This window comes from Vipera ursinii (genome assembly GCF_947247035.1).
Source record: "Vipera ursinii genome assembly, chromosome: 2".
Taxonomy (NCBI): Eukaryota; Metazoa; Chordata; class Lepidosauria; order Squamata; family Viperidae; genus Vipera; species Vipera ursinii.
The window spans coordinates 133,966,751-133,988,204 of record NC_139513.1 but is presented as its reverse complement, the minus strand read 5'-3'; the positions used below and the strand labels follow the sequence as shown (position 1 = coordinate 133,988,204).

The 21,454-nt window shown below is 38.5% G+C and overlaps 1 long non-coding RNA gene across 1 annotated transcript; it reads left to right on the top strand.

Annotated features, from left to right (window-relative positions):
* The first annotated feature begins 1,301 nt into the window (after positions 1-1,301).
* Positions 1,302-20,549, top strand: LOC310634665. The gene is made up of 3 exons (XR_014491293.1): positions 1,302-1,325; positions 20,069-20,150; positions 20,505-20,549. It is a non-coding gene; the product is annotated as an uncharacterized lncRNA (long non-coding RNA).
* Positions 20,550-21,454: the final 905 nt, after the last annotated feature.

Here is a 21,454-nt window from a genome sequence, read left to right as displayed (position 1 = left end):
GTCTCCTGTTTCCTTTGCTGCAATTGGCTTCCTTTTTTCAAAATAATTTACATACGGCTGCTTTTCTAATGCTCGGCATTTCCACCAACCTATTAAAACCTAGCATACATGGACATATATGCCCACCATTGTACAGGACGCTTTCATATTTTCTCATTTCAGTGACTGAAAGAACTGCCAGGATACACGTGAAAGGTTAATTTTCTGGGTAATTGCTTTATAAAACAATTAAGCACAAGGGCATAGCCACCAACATAAAAGACAAGCAGATGTGACTGAACTTTCAAAAGCTCTTCTGCATCCAATAACAAGCTTGGTTACTGCATGCTTCCAAGATGTTGTAGTCTCTATGTCATCCAGATGCGAACCACCTGTGACTATTCCTCTGTCCCACCCTCAACTTTAGAGATCAGGGGTGCATCAAAAAAACCTCAAGGATTGATGGGAAAATGGGAAGTTCATTTTAGATTCTGTTTCTCTTAAACCCATCCCACCAGCCCCAGTAAAATCAGATTAAAATGCCTCCAGCTTCTGATGTTTGGGGGTATTTAAAGTCAGATCAAAGCCTCTAACCAATTCTTTTAGGTAGCACATTTGATAAGAAACACAGATGATCTAAAATATTAAGCCAGCAGCCTAGCTAATTCTCTCTGCTGCCCTGAATTCTCCCTTCTGATCCCCTTACAATTCCAAGCATGAAGAGAAAAATGATGTTTTAATAGACTCATAAGTCATCTTAACCTCTCCCAGTTTGTGGATATGATTTTTCAATGTTCTAACACTATTATAAAATACTTGACGGGGCAAGGAGATACAACAAGCTTGCTCTGGATCTCTTTGATTGTCCCTCTGCCTTGCACAACTGTGCATTTATGCTCTACGGATGTATCCATCACCATTCTGCAAATTGAGAAAGGATTAGGATATGTCAGATGACTTTTTTTTAGATTTTTGAACAAACAAGCAAACAAAAAACAAGTTGGATCCTCTTCACAGAGAAGTGAATATTCCTCAAAGCGAGATCTTTTCGGAAAGGCTGATAGCAAAAGAGCTAAGCAACGATGCAGAATTAAATATCTAGACAGATGCATGAGTTGAGTGCTGAAATGTTGCTCCAGACCATCCATCAGGAAGAGTCTTTCCAAATGATCTGTATGTGAGGAAATGCAATATTTATGCTGAAGTGTGTAATAATCTCTCTCTCTCTCTCTTTTTTTTACTTAACAGCCTTCAGGTGGGTGGAATACACAAAGCTACATCCCATCTCAGCTGTTTTTACTCCCCTCACCTGGAGTACAGAGCATTCTGAGAAAACAAGACTCCAGGTACAACCACGGCATCCTTCTAAAGATTCTTCTCTAACTTTGACAATAAAGCTAGAAAGATGCTGCTCACCACCTTTGGTGGGTGCTTTAAGAATGGGGGTTGGGGGAGGGAGAGAAAGCAGGGAAGTGTATATGTATGGTGTAGAAAAACATGGGGGAAACCTTGAAAATAGAATGCCAGAATAGTGAGATAAGCATTTAGCCCTGTAAGTGAGAAAGTGGTGAGAAAGAAACTTGAGGCCCCCCCATCTTGATTCTATTTATATAAGGCGGAAGCGAGAGAAACAGTTTCAGGTTTTCAAGATTCAACAATAGCGGTCTTGCCTTAAAGCCAGGACACGATCTGGACACCTGGTCACTAGAAGTGGAGTGTTGTGTTGTGGGTTCTGAAGAGCAGGAAAGACGCCAGGCAGATGAGTACAGAAGAATCATAGCTTTATTGTAACTGAACCTGTACTGTACTGGGGCTTTGGGGTAACGTTGCACAATATATATAGTCCACATGCTCTGAACAACCAATCAGATTGAACCCATTATTCCCACCACGTTAACTGCTGCCAGGACTGGAGACATCCTGTCTGGGTTGCTGGAGAACCGTTAGTTCTCCAGCAGCACATGTGATTAAACCCCCAAAAGGTCAGTACATAACATGGAGAATCACTGGTTTAGGAAGTTGAAGACCTCTACCCAGGGGTCATCTCTTGCTACCACTCCTCCTCTCCCCTTCTTGTAGCCACCTCTGCAGCCCTAAGGCTGAAAAAATGATGGTTTTTCCAGTAGTGATATATATGGCTGTGAGAGATGGACCATAAGGAAGGCTGAGCACCCAAGAATTGATGCTTTTGAATTGTGGTGTTGGAGAAGACTCTTGAGAGTCCCTTGGACTCCAAGGAGATCCAATCAGTCAGTTCTAAAGGAAATCAACCCTGACTGCTCCTTGGAAGGACAGATACTGAACTTGAAGCTCAAATACTTTGGCCACCTAATGAGAAGAGGGGACCTGTTGGAAAAGATGCTGGTATTGGGGAAGATGGAAAAAGGGATGGCAGAGGACATAGATGGTTAGTTAGTAATTGATGCAATGAACTTGAACTTGATGAACTCCAGGAGACACTGGAAACCAGGGAAGCCTGGCATGCTGTGGTCCATGAGGTTGCAAAGTGTTAGACTAAAAAACAGCAAAGTGAGACCATCCTTTGAGCAAACAGGGCTAGGGAAGAAAGGAACTGAGACTCTTTCTCCTGTTAAAGTTGTAGTTGATGTTACAGCATTCCAGGCTTCAAATAGCCTTGGAAGGAAAATATTCTGGGTAACAGCTAAGAAGAATGATGAACAAGAGCACACAATCATTTCCACGGCAGCCATTCTGCTCCTCATCCAACCTCCACACATCTTCCTTTCTCTAGCACAGGCAAAAGTTCTCTGTTGTAGAAACAGACAGTTCCCGCATTTTAATAAAAATGCCTTCAAGGAGGAAAGTGGAGAAGAAGGGCTGTGAAAGAATCTTTAGCTAGTAGGCATATGGTGCAGACGCTTTTTACGAAGACAAAGTGTATACTTTACTATTGTGTTTGAAGATTTGGAAAGGGCTAGGCTTATTTTCTCCACGTTTAGCCTTGAAGTTGGGACTTGAAATTCCAGAATTCTTGCTGTCAGTTCAGGAAGCTGAAATGCCAGCATATCTGCAGGGGATTTGAGATGGTTGACTTTGATATATATTTTTTTGTGCTGAATGGGGAGTAATCATATTGAGGATATGTTTAGGAGAACAGTTATTTTCTGAAAGACCCATAAACACTAAAAAACTATCAGTATTTGGAAAATAATTGTGTGGTACAGGCAGCAGTAGGAATGTGATGGCTCTTGCAGCTGTGGTCTCCAAAGCAATAACCATGTTTGGGCTCAAATATATAGCTATGGAGCATCATCAAGTTTTTCAAAGTCTCTTATCAAAATGCTGGACTGTGGGGAAAAAACACTTTACTATCATCTCCATTGTGGTTTGAGAGCTGAGAAAAATATTTAGAAGACTATTTCTAAAATAGAAAGTTGAAAGATCCAGTAGAGCAATTACAGAATATTTGACTTTAAAAAGCTGCCACAAAAAAAGTTTTCTTGGATCCTTGGTATAACTCAGGGGTAGGCAACCTTGGCTCTTTTATGACTTGTGGACTTCAACTCTGGCTCAGGAATTCTGGGAGTTGAAGTCCACAAGTCATAAAAGAGCCAAGGTTGCCTACCCCTGGTATAACTAGTTAAGAATTCATATTTTGCTACAATTGACTATTTGAAATAGTGAACAATTCCCGAGGGATTTGCTGTTGTTTAAAGCAAAGTTCCATTCCTGCCATTTTTTATAGGGCTCCAAAATGAGATTTGCTCTAATAATTTATTTCAGTTCTAGCTAAGTTGGTCATGGAATCTATCCTTCCTTCCTTCCTTCCTTCCTTCCTTCCTTCCTTCCTTCCTTCCTTCCTTCCTTCCTTCCTTCCTTTCAAAATGAAAAAATATCTATAATAAAGCACAAAAATAATATAGATTTTTCAAACCCAAACTAAAATAAAGGAAAATGATGATAGATGAATAGCTAGATCAATCGATCGATCGATTGAGATAGAGATAATAGAGATAAAGATAGAGTTAGAGACAGAGAAATATGATAGAGGTAGAGATGATAGAGATATAGAGTTGATAGAGATAGATAAAGAGTGAGATGGAGGATAGAGACAGAAATGATAGAAATGATGGAGATGGAGATGAGATAGAGACAGTTGATAGAGACAGATATAGAGTTGATAGAGATGGAGGTGATAGAGGCAGAGATGATAGAGACAGAGAAAGAATTGATAGAGATAGAGATTAAGACAGAGACAGAGATATATACAACTGACTCAGATTTTAAACAAAGGATTGAATATTGCCCACAAAGAATTACATTGACCACTTTTTCCAAAATATCACTACAGGGTCACTAAAGCTGTCACTAAAGCTGACAGTGAACATATTCAATCCATAATTTTAGTCTGGGGTAATACTTTTTTCCAACAATGTAAATTATCCCTTTAGCTAAACCCCAATCTCGTGAAATCTAAAATTCTTTACAAATCCACACATTTTAGGTTTCCATTGTATAATTTAATATTAACAACGTTGAACTTGATTTTTCTTCCTAAATCTTATTTACAATAATACGAATAGTAAACCAAAACAAAAAAGCCAAATTGCATGGATAAAAGTTACCTCATTATATATTATATTTCCAGCACTAAAAAAATCAATGCACAACCCTTCATAACCATCCAGAGAATCCTTTATTTTCCAACACAAAATTTTCCAAAAATTTAACCTGCACCATGTCAAAGACTTTTTCTACATCCCATGAAATCACCAGTGCCAATTCAAGTTTCTCTGACTGTATCTCTATAACACCAGTGAACAATCTCATATTATCTAAAGTCTGTCAGCCTTTTAGAAATGAATTATCAAGAGTATTATTGTTTTCCAGAATTGCTTTCAAGTGTTACTCAGCATCCCTATTTAGAAAAGAAAGCAGATGGGAACTGCCCAATCTTTACTTGCGTTCAATTTTACTGATATGCTAATTTCACAAAATGAAAAGGGGAAAAAAATCTATTTATAAAAATGGTATTAGACAGTTCCAAAAACATAGGAGCAAAAATATCTATTAGTTATCTTATTACAGTCTAGAGGAAAACCATATGAGCTAGCAACCTTCTGTTTTTATAAATGTAAAATATATTCAGTAACCTTTTGAAGTTACAACAGCACTGAAAAAGGTAATTTATGACTGGTTTTCACATTTACAACAGGCATATATTTATGACGTTTGTAGTGTTCCAGGGTCATGTGATCACCAGTTGTAACCATCCCAGCTGGCTTCCAACAAACAAAGTCAATGGGGGAATCCAGATTCACTTAGCGCCCACATGATTCACTTAACAGCTGCAATGATTTGCTTAATAACTATGGAAAAAAGGTCATAAAATAAGGCAAAACTGACTTAACTACCACCTTGCTTAGCATTGGAAATTTGGGGCTCAATTGTAAACTTAAGTCAAGGATTGCCTGTAGTTCCAATAACAGTGCATTTAATATAGTGCAGTCAAATCAAGCATTTGATTTTTTTACAAAAATTGTTACACTTTTTCATCTAAAGCTAAATCTACGGAGATTCTCAGTCACCCAGGTCATGGTTGTCCCAAAGGTGCTTTTTCAAGAGGCCACTGGACTTTCTTGTTTTTCTTTGAAGACATTTCGCTTCTCATCCAAGAAGCTTCTTCAGCTCTGACTGGATGGTGGGGAATGGAAGGATTTATATTCCTTGAAGACAGTTCTGAACTGAAGAATCTTCTTGGATGAAAATGTCTTCAAGGAAAAACAAAGTCCATTTGCCTTTTGAAGAAAAAAAAAAACACCTTTGGAGAACCACGACCTGGATGACTGAGAATCTCCATAGATATATTTTTTAGTGAATTTTAAATGTATGTTCTTTAATTGATTAGTCTCCATCTCAGAAATCTGATCAACAAATCCATCTTCTGCATGTTGGCCTTGACTTTTGCCAAAGCCCAAGTAAGAGATTTCAAGGCATCACAAGCTACATTAAAAAAAAAGGTCTCAGGGATGTTGATAGAATCTTGAGTTGGAATAATGTTTTCTCTTGATCAGAAGCAACAACACTGCTGTAGATATCAGAAGTGTAAACTCTATCAACTTTCTTTATAGCTATTGCTTAGAAATTTGCCTGCAGGTGACATTTTCTCTCAATAGATGAGCTGTGGAATGGGATAAAAATAGTTCTTGTTATCCGAAATCATTATTCCTCCACTAGCATCCAAAATGTAATTAAAAAGAAAACAGATAATTTTGCTTATCAATCTACGTAATAAGCAAGTAGTCCAACCTAAGAGGTATTCTCTAAAGCTAAAGAGAGTGAGAATCGCAGTTTATGTCGTTTCCATTTTAACCAGATGTCAGTCTCTACTCTTAATTCCATTGCACAATTTTCCTAATTGTAATATCCTCCAGATACAGCAGACTACAGCTTCCCCACTTTGAGGACATAAAATCTAAAACATTTGGAGGGTGTCATTTGGGGGGGGGGAAACTAACTTTGGAGCCCCTCTTAGTAAGTTCCTTGTATCGTCAGAAAGTACCATCTCCTTCCTTTGTTTTAAGTTGCTACCATCACTAAATTTAATATTTTATTCAAATGATAATAATTCTCAATGCCGTAAAACTCATATTATGGATCAATATTTTCTTGCCCAAGCAATTGAAAGGCAGTTATACAGTTTACAGCCTCTGGTGATATTAATTCTTTGAATCGTCCCCTTGATGTATCTGAATTTTATTGCTTAATCAAAGACCAGATCATGAATCTAAGATGTAATATGGAGTCCACAATGTAAAATAAAAAGTCCTTTCAAAAACAGAGTCCTCCGAAAGTCTCTCTTTCAAGAGTGGCCAATAGACTTGATTTAATCTCCCTAATAAGATCTGAAGGCACCTTCTGAGGTGCTGCTGCTGTAGGCCATATGGAACCATATTTTAGTCACACTGCTGTGCTTGCTGAAATTAAAAGAGTGTTGTCATTAATCTCTGTTCTAATTTGAAAACACAAACCTATAATTCTCTTCCCATGGCTATTTCTTATGTTCTTCAAAGCAAAAAGTTCTTAAAAAGCAGCAACCATGCAATGCGAAAAAGATACCAGAAGGCCAGAACAATTCATGCTGAGAACTGCAGTACTGTTAAATTTATAGTAAGCCATTTTTGTAAATAGACTGATGGGTCTGTTTTGAAGGTCTGTAGAAATAAGACAGAGACCACAGGGCTGGCTAGGAGCAGAGAAACTCATGTTAGTGAGTCGGAGTGGGGTTTACTGATGCATGGTGAATCAAAGGTTGCAATATCAAATTACGGGTTTTACAAACATTACAAAGCTCTGTGTCGATGGCCACTTCAAGCATAGTATTTTTAATGGGCAGTCTCTCCCAAATGGCCCAAGACTAAGCAACTCCTATGAATGTGTGGGCAATCTAGGATTCCCAGAACCTCTCAACGTTAAAACTCCCCTTTTTATGACCCTATCATCCCTTAACCTGGGGTAGAGTTGGAGCAACTGGATGGAGCTGAGCTTTTGCTGTTCAAATGCCCTTCCCTACACCACACGGAGTTCGCAGCAGATATTTTTTTTCTTTGAGCCCTAGGAGAGAAACATCTGCATCTCCTTAGACTTGAATTTTGATAGCATAATATTGAGAGGAGAACATTTCAACATTATGCTATCAAAATTCAAGTCTATGGAGATTCTCAATCATCCAGGTCATGGTTGTCCCAGAGGTGTTTTTTCCAAAAGGCAATGGGAGGGGTTCTTTGGATTTTTTTTTTCTGTGAAAACATTTCACTTCTAATCCAGGAAGCTTCTTCAGTTCTGAACTGGATGAGAAGCGAAACATTTTCAAAGGAAAAAAAAACAAGAAAGTCCAGTTGCCTTTTGGAAAAAGCATCTTTGGAACCATCAATATTCGGTAGCAAATCGCCATTTGTTGAAAACATGATTATTTTTGCCCATTTTTAAAAACAGAGGTTAAGTACATCTACTTTTCCCATTTTCTTCTAAAAGTCTAAGCTTGAGAACTTCCTTGTCCCCTTCCGTCATTGCCAAGCTCCAGCAGCTCTCAGAGGCCTCTCTCTGCCTAACAAGAGATCAGTCTTCCTGAAAATGCAGTTATTATCTGTCCTCAAACCCCATGCAATCTTCCACTGAGAGCTGCTCTGTGTCTCTAGCCATCTGTTTATTTTATTTTATTTTATTATTTTATTTTATTTATCCCACCAAATTGGTGAACATATCTAGTATTCCTTCCTCCTCCTATTTTCTCCACAACAGCTTTCCCGGAAGGTGAGTTGACTTGCAATATCACCCAGCTGGGTTTCATGGCTGGGACTAGAACTCACGTCGTCTAGCTTTCTAGTCTGGGTGTCTTAACCACTAGACCAAGCTCGCTGTCCTAAGTTGCAGACAGACATGAAAAGAGGGCTCCTTTTTTGTGGTGGTGAAATATCCTACCTGCATAGATTCATTAAGCTGTTTGCCTTAATGAAGTCAGCAGATGGTTTTAGATATTGTGTCATGAACTTTTACCATCATCCTCTGCAGTTTTGACTGTATTTTATCAATTCTGAGTCTTCTTCTCTTCCAAGTCTTTCTCACACAAACAATTCTTGAATGTAAAAACAAAACAAGTTATGCAGTTTGTGGCAGGAGCCAAATGTTAAAAGTGCACATGCAAATCAGTTTAATCTTCTGGGTTTGGTGTGTTTTTTTAAAGAAAAATATGACAGACATCATACATTTAATTACTCATCCTATATTTAACTCCTGAGTCTAGGAAAGGGTCTGCAACTCAAAGGAAAGGAAATTTCATTAGAAATGAAATGTATGAGTAAATTAGAAAACATTAGTCTTTCATATGAGCACGGATGTGGCTTAACTGGAAGTGCTTATATTTAACAAAAAGCAAAGACCGTGTCGTTCCATGAGAAGGCATCTGGGGAACATCTGGCTTTCCCTGCATTCCACAGTGGGCCTCAACCACTGCAGATCTGTTTGGGTTATTGGTCCAACAGTCCTTCCCAGGTGCATCTTGGAACTGCTTTAAGACCTATTCATCCTAATCCAATTAATTATACACCTATGCATTTCTCCTTGGAAATATATTCAGTAAGGCTGTATGGGAGCTATTTTAAAGATGATTAAGATGACAATGACCTGAATCCTCCCTCTGAATCAGAGGCAGGTTCTAGCTTTTGCAAGACGATCTGACCCCAGATCCCTCTTTCTACCACCTACTAAATCTTTAAAGGCCAGGAAACTTCAATCTTGGAAGATCCCTAGAAAGAAGTGTGGCAGGAAAAGCCATGTGAAAAGAAATATAAATTTTGCTCTTCCAGACATCAATTCCTTCCCATGGCTTTCAGTGGAAGATGGCTTCATGCCTAAGATTTGGTGACTTTATGAAATGTTAGTTAAGTGCATCTACCTGGGTGAAAATGCCAATAAACAGTCTTTGTGGCTGAGTAAATATGCAGCAGATGGGACCAAACAGCTGACTGAGGTGTTAACACTTGGCTTATGATCTTATGTTACAAAGAAAAGGCACAGATCTGATGTAACAAGAACCCATTTTTGTTGCCCCTTGCTCCCTCCTGCTCTGGACACACACTTGTTAATTAATAAATCCTGTTCTTGGTAAGTTAATCAAACCACAATATGAGAAATTGGGAAATCATGGGGAGTTATAGTTAAAATTGAAATTGGTGTGTTGAAGGGAAGAACAGTAAATGAGGCCAAACTGCCCATAATTCATCAGGGTCGGAAAACTCTGATTCCCCGTTGGGAAAGCATTTGTAATGGCAAATATAGTTTCCTCTTAAAAAAAAAGAGATCTTTTTTCTCCAAGGACTTCTTAGCTGTTGGCCATTGCTGATTATATATTAATACATTTATTTTAAAGAGCAACATTAGATCCCTTTCAGAATCATTCAGTGTAACATATCTTCATTTCCACACCTGAAAGTTAGTAATACTGAAGCTGAAGGAACACTTATCAGATGAGCACTGATTATGTTACCTAGTTTGGTAATTAAATGTCTGCAAGAAAACCACCAAGCTCGGAGAGTACTGCTCAACCATGAGCTACAAATAGTCTCTCCTGTTGGGATCATTCATTGCCTGCACAGTCTGGGTGTTGTAGTCCCAACACACCTGACTGCCAAAAAGGGTGGAATATATAAATAATCATAATATATAATTTGCAATAAATAAAACTGTTGCAAAAAAATCCCTTCTCTACAAAACCACAATACAATTATCTTCCCCCCCCTCTTTCCAATACTATCCTTGCATTGTCCCGCTGTCGTCTTCTCTAAAGCTTTCTGTGAAATTTCTAATCTCACATTGGAATTTTAAATGGTTGCTTCATGACTGGCAACATGTGCTCTCTATCAGCCCAAGCTTGTATTTACATACTTTTCATGATAAATCAACATATGGTTCTTGTTTTGAGAGAGTGGAGTACTTCATATGACAATATCATCCCCTTATTAATAATTGCTTTCTTTCAGGGAAAATGGCAAAGGGAGCCTTGTTTTTTCGTGGTTCTTCAACTAAGAGAGGCAACAACTCTGCTAATGATGGTATTTTGATTCTTGCTCCAAGCTGGTTTGCTGTCAACCCTGAAAACAGATGAAGTTCTACTCTTCTCCCCCACCGGTCTTAGCTTATGCATTAAAAAAGGGGGAGGGGGAAACCTAGCAGGAATTTTGCAGCAGACCCATTTAAAAATGTTCATTAATTTTAATATTTTTTTTATTCACGGAGTCAGTTTTGCATATAGATCATTTTAATGGGATTATGTCTCTTCCTTCCTGCTCTGCGCCTTTTCATTTTCTGCATCCTATTTAATTATTTCCTGCACACATTGCAGATTACCTTTTAGGGCAGGCTGGAAGTGTAGGAAACAGGAACCAGATATTGTGGTATCTGTTCCTTCCTTTCAGGCCCAGACGCTTGCCTTCTCTGCCTTTCTTATAATGCTTTAGACTAGGGATATCCAACCTTAGCAACTTGAAGATTTATGGACTTCAAGTCCCAGAATTCCTCAGACAGTGAGCTACAGCTCCCAGAATTTCCCATGACTGGCTGAGGAATATTGGGAGTTGAAGTCCACAAGTCTTAAAGTTGCCAAGGTTGGACACCTCTGCTTCAGACACATGAAGACATGTGTTTCTACAGACAGATGGAAATAAGCTCCCAGACATTTTTTCCTGCTTATATAGTCACAAAGGACCTTTGTCATTTTGTTGTGGTCCCATTTCTTCCCTTCTCTTTGAACTGTGGTGAATAATTTCTCTGCTCTTTTGCGATTTACACCCTCTTGGATTCAGCAGACAGTTATCATATCCACCCTCGGCAATCCTTCAGCCAAGCTAAACACCCAGTCGCTCTTTTCATGTTTCCTCATAAATCAGCACAAACCTTTCATCGTTTCTGTTTCTCTTCTCTGACTCCTAGCCAATGGGCTGACATTGTTTTGCTATTTTGGTAGCCAGAGAATGGCTATCCCAGGTAAAGTTTGCCAAAAGGACAGGATTAGTGCAAAACTTAATTAAAACCACCTTCTTGCTTTGATTCACCCCAGTTGTTTCACAGCCTGGAGACTTGATCTCACAGCTCTTGGCGAAGACAAGTAAGACTTACACATGCTAGCAGGGCCATTAATTGCACTAGTTCTAATGAGTGAATAAGGGATTCCCGGATCAGCTTCAATTAAAAGCTGCTTTGAACAGCCCTTATTCATATTGGGTTGCAAGTTTGCATGCATCAGACACAGAAGAGACCTGAGAACTGGTCCTGACTTCCTTTTCTAGTTCATGAAAAAGCCTCCATGCTTCCTTTCAGCCTCCCCTGAGCAGAAATTCCAACTTTTCCAAAGTATTTGAATTCACACTCTTGTTCTGTTCAATTAGTCGAGTTGTGATGGGGGTTTCCCAATACTCCCATGTAACACCTCTGCTCTGCGAGCTGTATTGGCTTCCGGTTGCCCTCCGGGTGAAATTCAAGGTGCTGGTGATGACCTATAAAGCCCTAAATGGCTTGGGTCCGGGATATCTGAGGGAACACCTGCTGTCAGCATCAAGTTCCCTTCGTCCAGTGCGCTCCCACAGGGAGGGTCTTCTCAGGGTGCCACCAGTAAGAGATTGCCGGCGGGTAACACCCAGGGATAGGGCCTTCTCAGTGGGGGCGCCTGCCCTTTGGAACCAGCTGCCAGTGGAGCTGAGGACTGCCCCCGACCTCCGTTCATTCCGCTGGGGCCTGAAGACCTGGCTCTTCGAGCTCTCTGGCCCAGGCTGAGGATTAATCTTATTTTAACGGGTTTTATTTATGCAGGGACAAATATAATTTTTTTAAATTTGTTTTTAACTTTTGTATCTTGGTTTTTTAATCACCCTGTAAACCGCCCCGAGTCCTTCGGGAAAGGGCGGTATATAAATGTAATAAATAAATAAATAAATTACCCCCATTCTGGGAAATCAAATAACTAGAGAAATCCTTCTGTTAGAGGGATTGCCAGGTGCTCTCCAAATTCCAAGTATCTGGTGCATCTGGTCTCAGGAGTGGCATTTTCAAAAGGAAAGTATTTCCCGTGGTAAATGGCACTTAAATATGGATGTCACTGTGATCCAATCTCAGATATGTGCATACATGCCCAAAGGACCTACTTTAGAATAATTGTGGTATTTTGTTGTCCATTTTCCTTTTGTTGCGGAAAAACTACAAGCAAGGAAATAGCTACACAGTTGGCAAGCGCCTGCCTGCAATTGGTTTATGTATCACAGATTTCTTTAAAGCAACTGATAGTCAGCAGTATTCATGCAAAAGTCAGCAACATATTTAGAGAGGGAACGCAGGGAGCATAAACTGTGCAATTGAGTATGCGCAGGTGTTTTTTTAAAAATTATAAGATTGTCAAGCAGTATTGGAAGGAAAAATCCAATTTAAAAGCTCAATGAGTTGAAGGGACAGAATATACTGCATTATTGTGTTGAACATGAAATGTTCCAATATTCTCTCTCTCTCTTTTTTACTGGCACAACCACAATTAAATACATCCTGATGCTTTTCATTCATTTGGGGATGAAAGGATGTAAGCATTTATTTCCAAGATTTGGCAGAATTTAATACACTGCAGAATATTTAAGCTTAGTTCAGGTGTAATGAGCTTGAGGTAATCATCCCTGGTTTTATCAGCATAAGAATGAGCTGTTTACTCACATGCTTCTGTCTTCCCTAAGCCTCCTTAGTGGTGGGTTGGCCTCAAATAGAACCCAAACCAGGAAACCATTATTTATTTCCTGCATAATAACAAAATAAAGAACCTAAAGTAGTTCAGATATAACTGGAAAGTGCGGTTTAATTTACTGTGATATCATCACTAGGGTGCATAAGAAGAATAAAACTGACACATGGGTGATTCTTTGAGGATTTTTTGTAAATAATCATTGGGGTATATTGTATACTATATAGTATTAGGGTGTGATAGGTGGGTAGATAGATGATAGATAAGATAAACACATACATTTAGATGTTTCTATAGTGCTTAAAAATAACCATTGATCATGCATGAAGTAGAATGCAAATGAAGGATAAATTTTTTCTTGTTATAGTCTCCAGCTTTCTCCATATTTATTTTCTCCTTTCTCTCTCCAAGCAGATGTAATAATTTAGCAATATCCACCTGCTTCCTTTTTGAAATAAATTATGACTCATCCACTCAAATTCATATCATTTAACAGTTCACTAAAACACAGGTACAAAATTTAAAGTACAGAAAAACTAAATCTGAAACAATTGATAATGAGACACTTCAATACTTATGATTATTTGTGATCCATTAATACTGTCCATTTGAGTAGTGATGTGCTTGTGTAACTGTTACTTTACAAAAAAAGAAAAAGAAAATATAGTCAAATATGAACATGAAACCAACACCTGAATAGCACAACTTTTAGGCTAAAGCTAAAGCCCCTGTAATTAGATAATTAGCTAAATATAAAAAATTGCCACAACATTTTTAATGAAGTATGCCTACTAACTCAATACACATCAAAATATGAAACTCATCCTCAACAGCTCCAGTGACTTCTTTCATTTCCATTTCATTTTATATCCATCTCCTCTTGTGTTTCTTTGACAATTGTATCACTTTTAATCAAAATTGAAGAAAAGGATCAATTGAAATATATTTTCTTTGAGTTGGCTTAAAATTTATGATTTGATGCTGTTATGTGTAGAGCTGTTAGATTTGATGCTATTATGTGCAGAGTTGGGAGGAGTAAATACTTCCTAAATATTTGCATTTTGTGTCTACTAATACATCAGTAACAATAGGTGAAAATGGTTGACAAATGTAGAGAATAGGGAAGATGACTTTGCTGGAAATATGTAAGAACCACTATCTACGCAAAGGAGGCTGAAACACTTTTTAAGTCCTGAGAAAGGAGATAATATTCAGAAGTGGTTCAGGCAGATACATCCCTGATTTACTGGAGTATAAGAATGTGAAAATTTAACACAACCACACTGGAAAGAACATGTTATTTTAGCCACTCTGAATAGAAGTAGTTCTAATCTTCCCAGGGAGTTGATGGTCTGGTTTGGTCTGGCCTGGCCTACCTAGTGGGCCTGATAATTAATATCTAAGGACAATCCTGATTGAATGTTACAGATTTTAGAGTTTCTATAGATGTCATTTTTTTATTATCTAAAGATTGAGATAGCATACGCAGGGAACACAAAGCTAGCAGAAGCAACACCTAGCAACTTTGACTTATCTCAAGAAAAACTACTTTGTTAATAGCTGGATGAGAAACCACCAAGAAAACTGGGAAGTCAGAAAGCCATCAAGAAAGAAGACAATGGCAAATCATTTTATATTGCTATTCATAAAACAACATGGACATGTAGTCCCCAGGAGACACACCTCCTCAAGAGAGCCTTTACCTTTCAAATAAAGGCCTGGGTGGCCTGCTGTAATTGGACAAAATCTAGCCTAAACTACCGGGCTCAGTGGAAAGGTACGAAAGGATGTACAAAGATGTTTGGGAGAAACATGTAGTGCATTGAAAACATGTAGTGCATTTAAAAGCCAGTTTGGTCTAGTGGTTAAGGCATCAGGCCTTAACAGGAGACCATCAGTTCAATTCCTGCCTTAGCCATGAAAGCCGGCTGGGTAACCCTGGGCCAGTCATTCTCTCTCAGCTCACTCACAGGGTTGTTGTTGTGGGGGGAAAAAGAGGTGGAAGGTATGTTGAATATGTTCGCTGCCTTGAATTATTTGTAAAATATTTGTAAAATAATAACCATGTTTTTTTATAAGTTTTGCTTCCTCTTATCAGACTGACTTTCAATAAGGACACCACACCACAAGTCCTTGATCACTAGTCAATAATAAGAAATATCTTGGGGTTATCAAATAGGTTTCAGAATAATCTTGGGGAAATCCATAAGTGTATATTTCCTTCTTTCCATATAGATCTGAAAAGGTTGCTTGAAAGAAACCTTTCATGTAGATGATAATGTTATGTCCAGTTGTTCTCTAGCATAGAGCAGGCACCTCCTTCTTAGCTAAAACTAGCTCTATCTTGCCAAAGCCAAGTGAAATTGGTCGCCCGCTGATGGTGATTTTGGTGGGAAATTAAGCTTGGCATTGTTGAAAAGTTGATAAACACTCAACCTTGGAAAGACTAAGATATAGACACAGATTGCAAATATGTTAGTTCCATGTGCAGCTTGCATTCCTTCTAATGGATTCTGAGTTCCATAGTCAAGAGATTTTTGGGTTCCTAGCTCAAGTATCAGAATATCTGGAGCAGAAACTGTGTTAACCTTTAGTCTTCTCTTCTGAAATGCAAGAATGTTTTTAGTTCTATTCCCTTTGAAAAAGGGTGTGACCCGTTTTTCTAATATTCCCATCATGAATCTTGTTATTCAGCCATGTATAAGATCAAATTAGTCAAATGTCTAACAGCCCTTAATTTATCCTGCATTTTTATAGGGAGGAAGTTCACAGGAATGTTTGATTCTTTTAAAGAGTGTAATTGTTAAATGACAGGCCATGCAAACCCAATGCAAATAGAGAAGCATTTTAAATAATAACAAAATCAAAGCTAAACATTCAGAGATGGGGATTGGAGCCATGGCATAAAGCATGTCTGCTACATGAGGACAAGTCTAGCAGAGATCCAGACAAACTATTAACATGCAGGGTGATGAAACTCTCACTGATATAAATCCATAAGAAACTCAAAAAAGTGTTTTCTGACCAACACTCAGGGCAAGAGGATATTTATTGGGTCATGAAGAGTTAGAAACAATTAACCAACAATATTTGGTTTCAGTGGCCAATATTTCAGAGGTTTGAAACAGGATAAAAGAAAATTGGGTTTGGCTAGTCTAAACAGAAGAAGAAATAGGGGTGGCATGATAGCAGTATGCCAGTATTTGAGGGGATGCCACAAAGAAGAGGGGGTCACATTATTCACCAAAGCACCAGAGGGTACGTCAAGAAACAATGGTTGGAAACTGACCAAAGACAGAAACTGACCAAAGACAGAAGCAACCTGGAATTAAGGAGAAACTTCCTAAAAGTGAGGACAATTAACCAGTGGAACAGCTTGCCTTCAGAAATCATGGGCACTCCGTCACTGGAGATTTTTAAGAAGACACTGGACAGTCACTTGTCTGAAATGGTATGGGTTCTCCTGCTTGAGCAGGGGGCTGGACAAGAAGACCACCAAGGTCCCTTCCAGTTCTGTTCTGTTCCGTTCCATTCCGTTCCAAATAATAATAATAATAATAATAATAATAATAATAATAATAATAATAATAATAATAATAATAATAATAATAATAATAAAGTTGGAAGGGACCTTGAAGGTCAGCTACCCCAACCCCCGGTGTTGGAGCACTCACTGCTTCTGGAGGCAGGTTGTTCCACTGATTAATTGTTCTAACTGTCCGGAAGTTTCTCCTTAGTTCTAGGTTGCTTCTCTCCTTGATTAGTTTCCATCCGTTGCTCCTTGTCCTGCCCTCAAGTGCTTTTGAAAATAGCTTGACTCCCTTTTCTTTATGGCAGCCCCTGAAATATTGGAACACTGCTATCATGTCCCCCCTCGTCCTTCTCTTCATTAAACTAGACATACCCAATTCCAGCAGCTGTTCCTTATATGTTTTAGCCTCCAGTCCCCCAATCATCTTTGTTGCTCTTCTCTGTACTCTTTCTAGAGTCTCAACATCTTTTTTACATCATGGTGACCAAAACTGGATGCAGTATTCCAAGTGTGGCCTTACCAAGGCATTATAAAGTTGTATTAATACTTCACGTGATCTTGATTCTATCCCTCTGTTAATGCAGCCTAGCACTGTGTTGGCTTTTTTGGCAGCTGCAGCACACTGCTGGCTCATATTGAAGTGATTGTCCACTAGGACTCCAAGATCTCTCTCGCAGTTACTACTATTGAGCAAGGTACCCCCTATACTGTACATTTGGTTTTTCTTGCCTAAATGTAGAACCTTAGTTTTTTCACCATTGAATTTCATTTTGTTAGATAGCACCCAGTGTTCAAGTCTATCCAGATCCTCCTGTATCTTAAGCCTAACTTCCTGAATGTTGGCTATTCCTGCCAGCTTGGTGTCGTCTGCAAATTTGATGAGTTCCCCATCTATCCCCTTGTCCAAATCGTTGATGATGATGTTGAAGAGCACTGGGCCCAGAACAGAGCCCTGGGGAACCCCACTACACACTTCCCTCCATGTAGATGCGGTTCCATTGAAGACCACATGCTGAGTATGGCTGTTCATCCAGCTACGAATCCATCTGGTGGTGATGCTGTCTAACCCACATTTTTCTATCTTATTAAGTAGTAGTTTGTGATCTACTTTATCAAATGCCTTACTGAAGTCCAAGTAAATTATATCCACAGCATTCCTCTGATCCACTAATTTTGTCACCTGGTCAAAGAATGCAATAAGATTTGTCTGGCATGATCTGTTTTTGACAAACCCGTGTTGGCTTTTAGTAATGACTTTGTTTGCCTCTAGGTGCTCGCTGATTCGTTGTTTGATTATCTTTTCCAGAATCTTCCCAGGTATTGAGGTCAGGCTGATAGGTCTGTAATTTCCTGGCTCCATTTGTTTTCCTTTTTTAAAGATGGGAACTACATGAGCTCTTTTCCAGTCCTCTGGTAGTTCCCCAGTGCTCCAGGATCTTTGAAAAATATAGTTCAGTGCTTCTGAGATCCCACCTGCCAGTTCCTTGATAACATGGGATTGTAATCTTGTAAACCCTGGGGTGATTTGAACTCGTCTAGGCTGGACAGGTGCTCACTTAGCATTTTCTTGCCTGTCTTAACTTGTGTTTCTATTCTGTTTTTTATGGCACTATTTTTGATAGGTTGGTCTGTCTTTTCCCTTTGTGTAAGGACAGATACAAAAAAAGGGTTAAATAGTTCTGCTTTCTCCCCTGTTGCTTGTCACCTTCTTGCCACTTTCATCCACTAATGGACCAATCATTTCTATTCTATTCTATTCTATTCTATTCTATTCTATTCTATTCTATTCTATTCTATTCTATTCTATTCTATTCTATTCTATTCTATTCTATTCTATTCTATTCTATTAACGTAGAGAAAAGTAATGCATTTACAGTATGCCTATACTTTGTCAGCATTGTTCAGTATTTATTTGGGCAAATTGTTATATACTGTAGATTTCAAAATCATACACATTTAGCCTATATTGTCATTACGGGTATATTTGAAAAGAAAATTGTGCCATTGGAAAAGTAGACAGATCAATTCTATTATATTTATAGCATTCAATGTCAACAACAATCAAATCTTTGGAATTCAAATGAAGCAATTTTTTCCAAATATGATGGTTTGTATGAATATGCTGATATATATGTAGGCTTCCATTCTTTCAGCAGCATTGAAGTTAATAGAATAAATTTTGTATTGTATGAATGAGAGTCAGTTTGGTGTAGTGGTTAAGGTATCAGGCTAGAAACCAGGAGACTGTGAGTTCTAGTCCTGACCTGGACACAAAGCCAGCTGGATGTCCTTGTGCTAGTCACTTTCTCTCAGCCTTAGGAGGAAGCAAAGAAAAACCACTTCTGAAATGGTTTGTCTTGCCGAACAAACTGCAGGGACTTGTGGAGGTAGTCTTTGAGAACTGGACTTGACTGAGTGGGAGGGAAAAAAAACATTATGGACATATCAAGCACACAGAAATAAACATTTAGGGTTTTTTTTCTTAATTTTTATATTGCAAACATTCTTAGCTGAACATCAGATCTGTCGAAATTCAGTCTATTGACGGGCTTAGCAATAGAAAATTGTCAATATTTTTTCATGAATAGCTCTATGACCCTATTGAATTTAGTTGATCTAATGGGGAAACGTAAAGAATTTTGCTCACAATGATTTTTCCTCCTTTCAGCAAATAATGAGATTCAGGAGGATGTATTTTAAAATAGATGTTTCATAAAGCCTTCAGCCTTGGATGAGAACAAAATAAAGCATCACGTAAGGAATAGACAATCATCAGAATGCTGAGTACTTTATTGTAATTATTTAAAAAGTACATACAAAAGAATCTTTTCACTTGCAGAACCACTAGCAAGATTTGTATGGTTCATGGCCAAATGATTTCTGCAATGGGAGAGAAAAAAATATGTTAGTTCTTCCACTCTTCTCTATAAAGTGTATAAAATCAGCACAACTTTCAATTATTATCATCTACTCTTTAAAAAAAAATGAACGCAACCCCCAGCTCTCTAGAGAACTGTAGTATTTCAGAACAATATGTCTCTTGAAATAGTCTGGCAAAGTCTGAGGAGCAGCTTTGGTTTCTCCATTGTTTTCAACTGAAAGAACATTCTTTGTTATTCAAAGTCATGGTCTTTGTAGATGTAAATTCATGGAAGGAACTGATAATAAAATTGAGATTGGTGGATGGTCCATGATGTAGAACGTTTGTATTTTTCTTAGCATTAATCGATTTGTTCTTCATGTCTTATTATCCCATTTCAATCTGTTGTAGGTCCTGTTTCTTATTGACTATATTGTTGCTGTTTTTCTCCATGCCCTTTTAGCTTCAGTGTGCAATCCATAAGGAAGAAGAAGCCAAATGTGACAGATTCACAACAAAAAGACACTGCAGTGCCAAACTGACCGGTAGGATTTACTGTACAACTGTTTGGTAGAACTGCTAAGATGATGGCCACAGAACTAAATAAAATGGCTCACAGGGCCTAGATTAGTTTGCCCACTGAGATGTGAACATGCCTGAAGGAGAAAACATGGCAATGATTTTACCAGTGTGAACATTTTATTTGGAATCAGAATCTGGGATAGCTAGGGACAGCAAATTGTCTCTAGCTCTTTCAGTGTATCTAGTGTATCTTCCAACATAATTTCAGTTAAAAAATTTGAAGGAGAGTCGGGGGGTGGAGCTGAGCATTTACTGGTTGGATGCCCTTCCTGACACCACAAAGAGTTCACAGCAGATATTTTTTCTTTGCACCCTAGGAGAAAAACATCTGCCACTACCTAGGGTTGAACTTGCAACCTCCTGAGTGAGAGGCAAGCATCTTCACCACTAGGCTACCACAATGTTTGAAGACGGGGTGCAAACTTTGTGGGTAACGATGAAGAGGTCTTTTCCATTCCAGGTTCAGGTACAAAGTCCCACTTTAAGGAAGATGGATGGTTCACAAATGTGATAAATAAACAAATACATACATACATACATACATACATACATACATACATACATACAGTACATACATATATACATGGAGTCCTCCCTTAATCACCACTGTTGGATGTGGAATTTTGGTCGTAAGTTGTTGTGCTTGTTGAGACCTGACTTGATGTTACAACTCTTTTTACTAAAGTTGTAAAGCAACTCACAGTGATCACATGCTTCTTAAGTGAACCATGTGGCTGTTAAGCAAATCCATTCTCCCGAATGGGCAAAAAACAGCAAATAATGTCATGGTTACATGATTGCAGGATGTCACAACCTGGTCGTATATGCAAGCTGATTGTCAAGTGCCCAAAACACCAGTAAGGTGCCATGGAGGTAAGTGTGGTGCAGTCATAGCTTTGAGAATGGATGGTAAGTAACTTTTTTTAGTCCATTGTAACTTTGAATGGTTGTTAAGTGAGGACTACTTGTAGCCCTAGCATACTTCAGAAAGGAGAAGAATATTCTCAATGGCAGGTGCCTGTGACCAAAACTTGCTATAATGTCTCTATACCTGGTAGACTTGTATTAATATATTTTTTTCTAAAAGAAAGTTTGACTGTTTCAAGTTATGTTACTTGGCCTTACAGCCCAGTACAAGTTACGTTTGATCATCTGGATGAAACAGAACGATGAGAACATTCTGAGCTTAATTGGAACCTTCAGGCTGCAACACAGTTTTGGTGGCATGCAATGTTAAGGCTATATATAATCCACACTGATGCTCTCA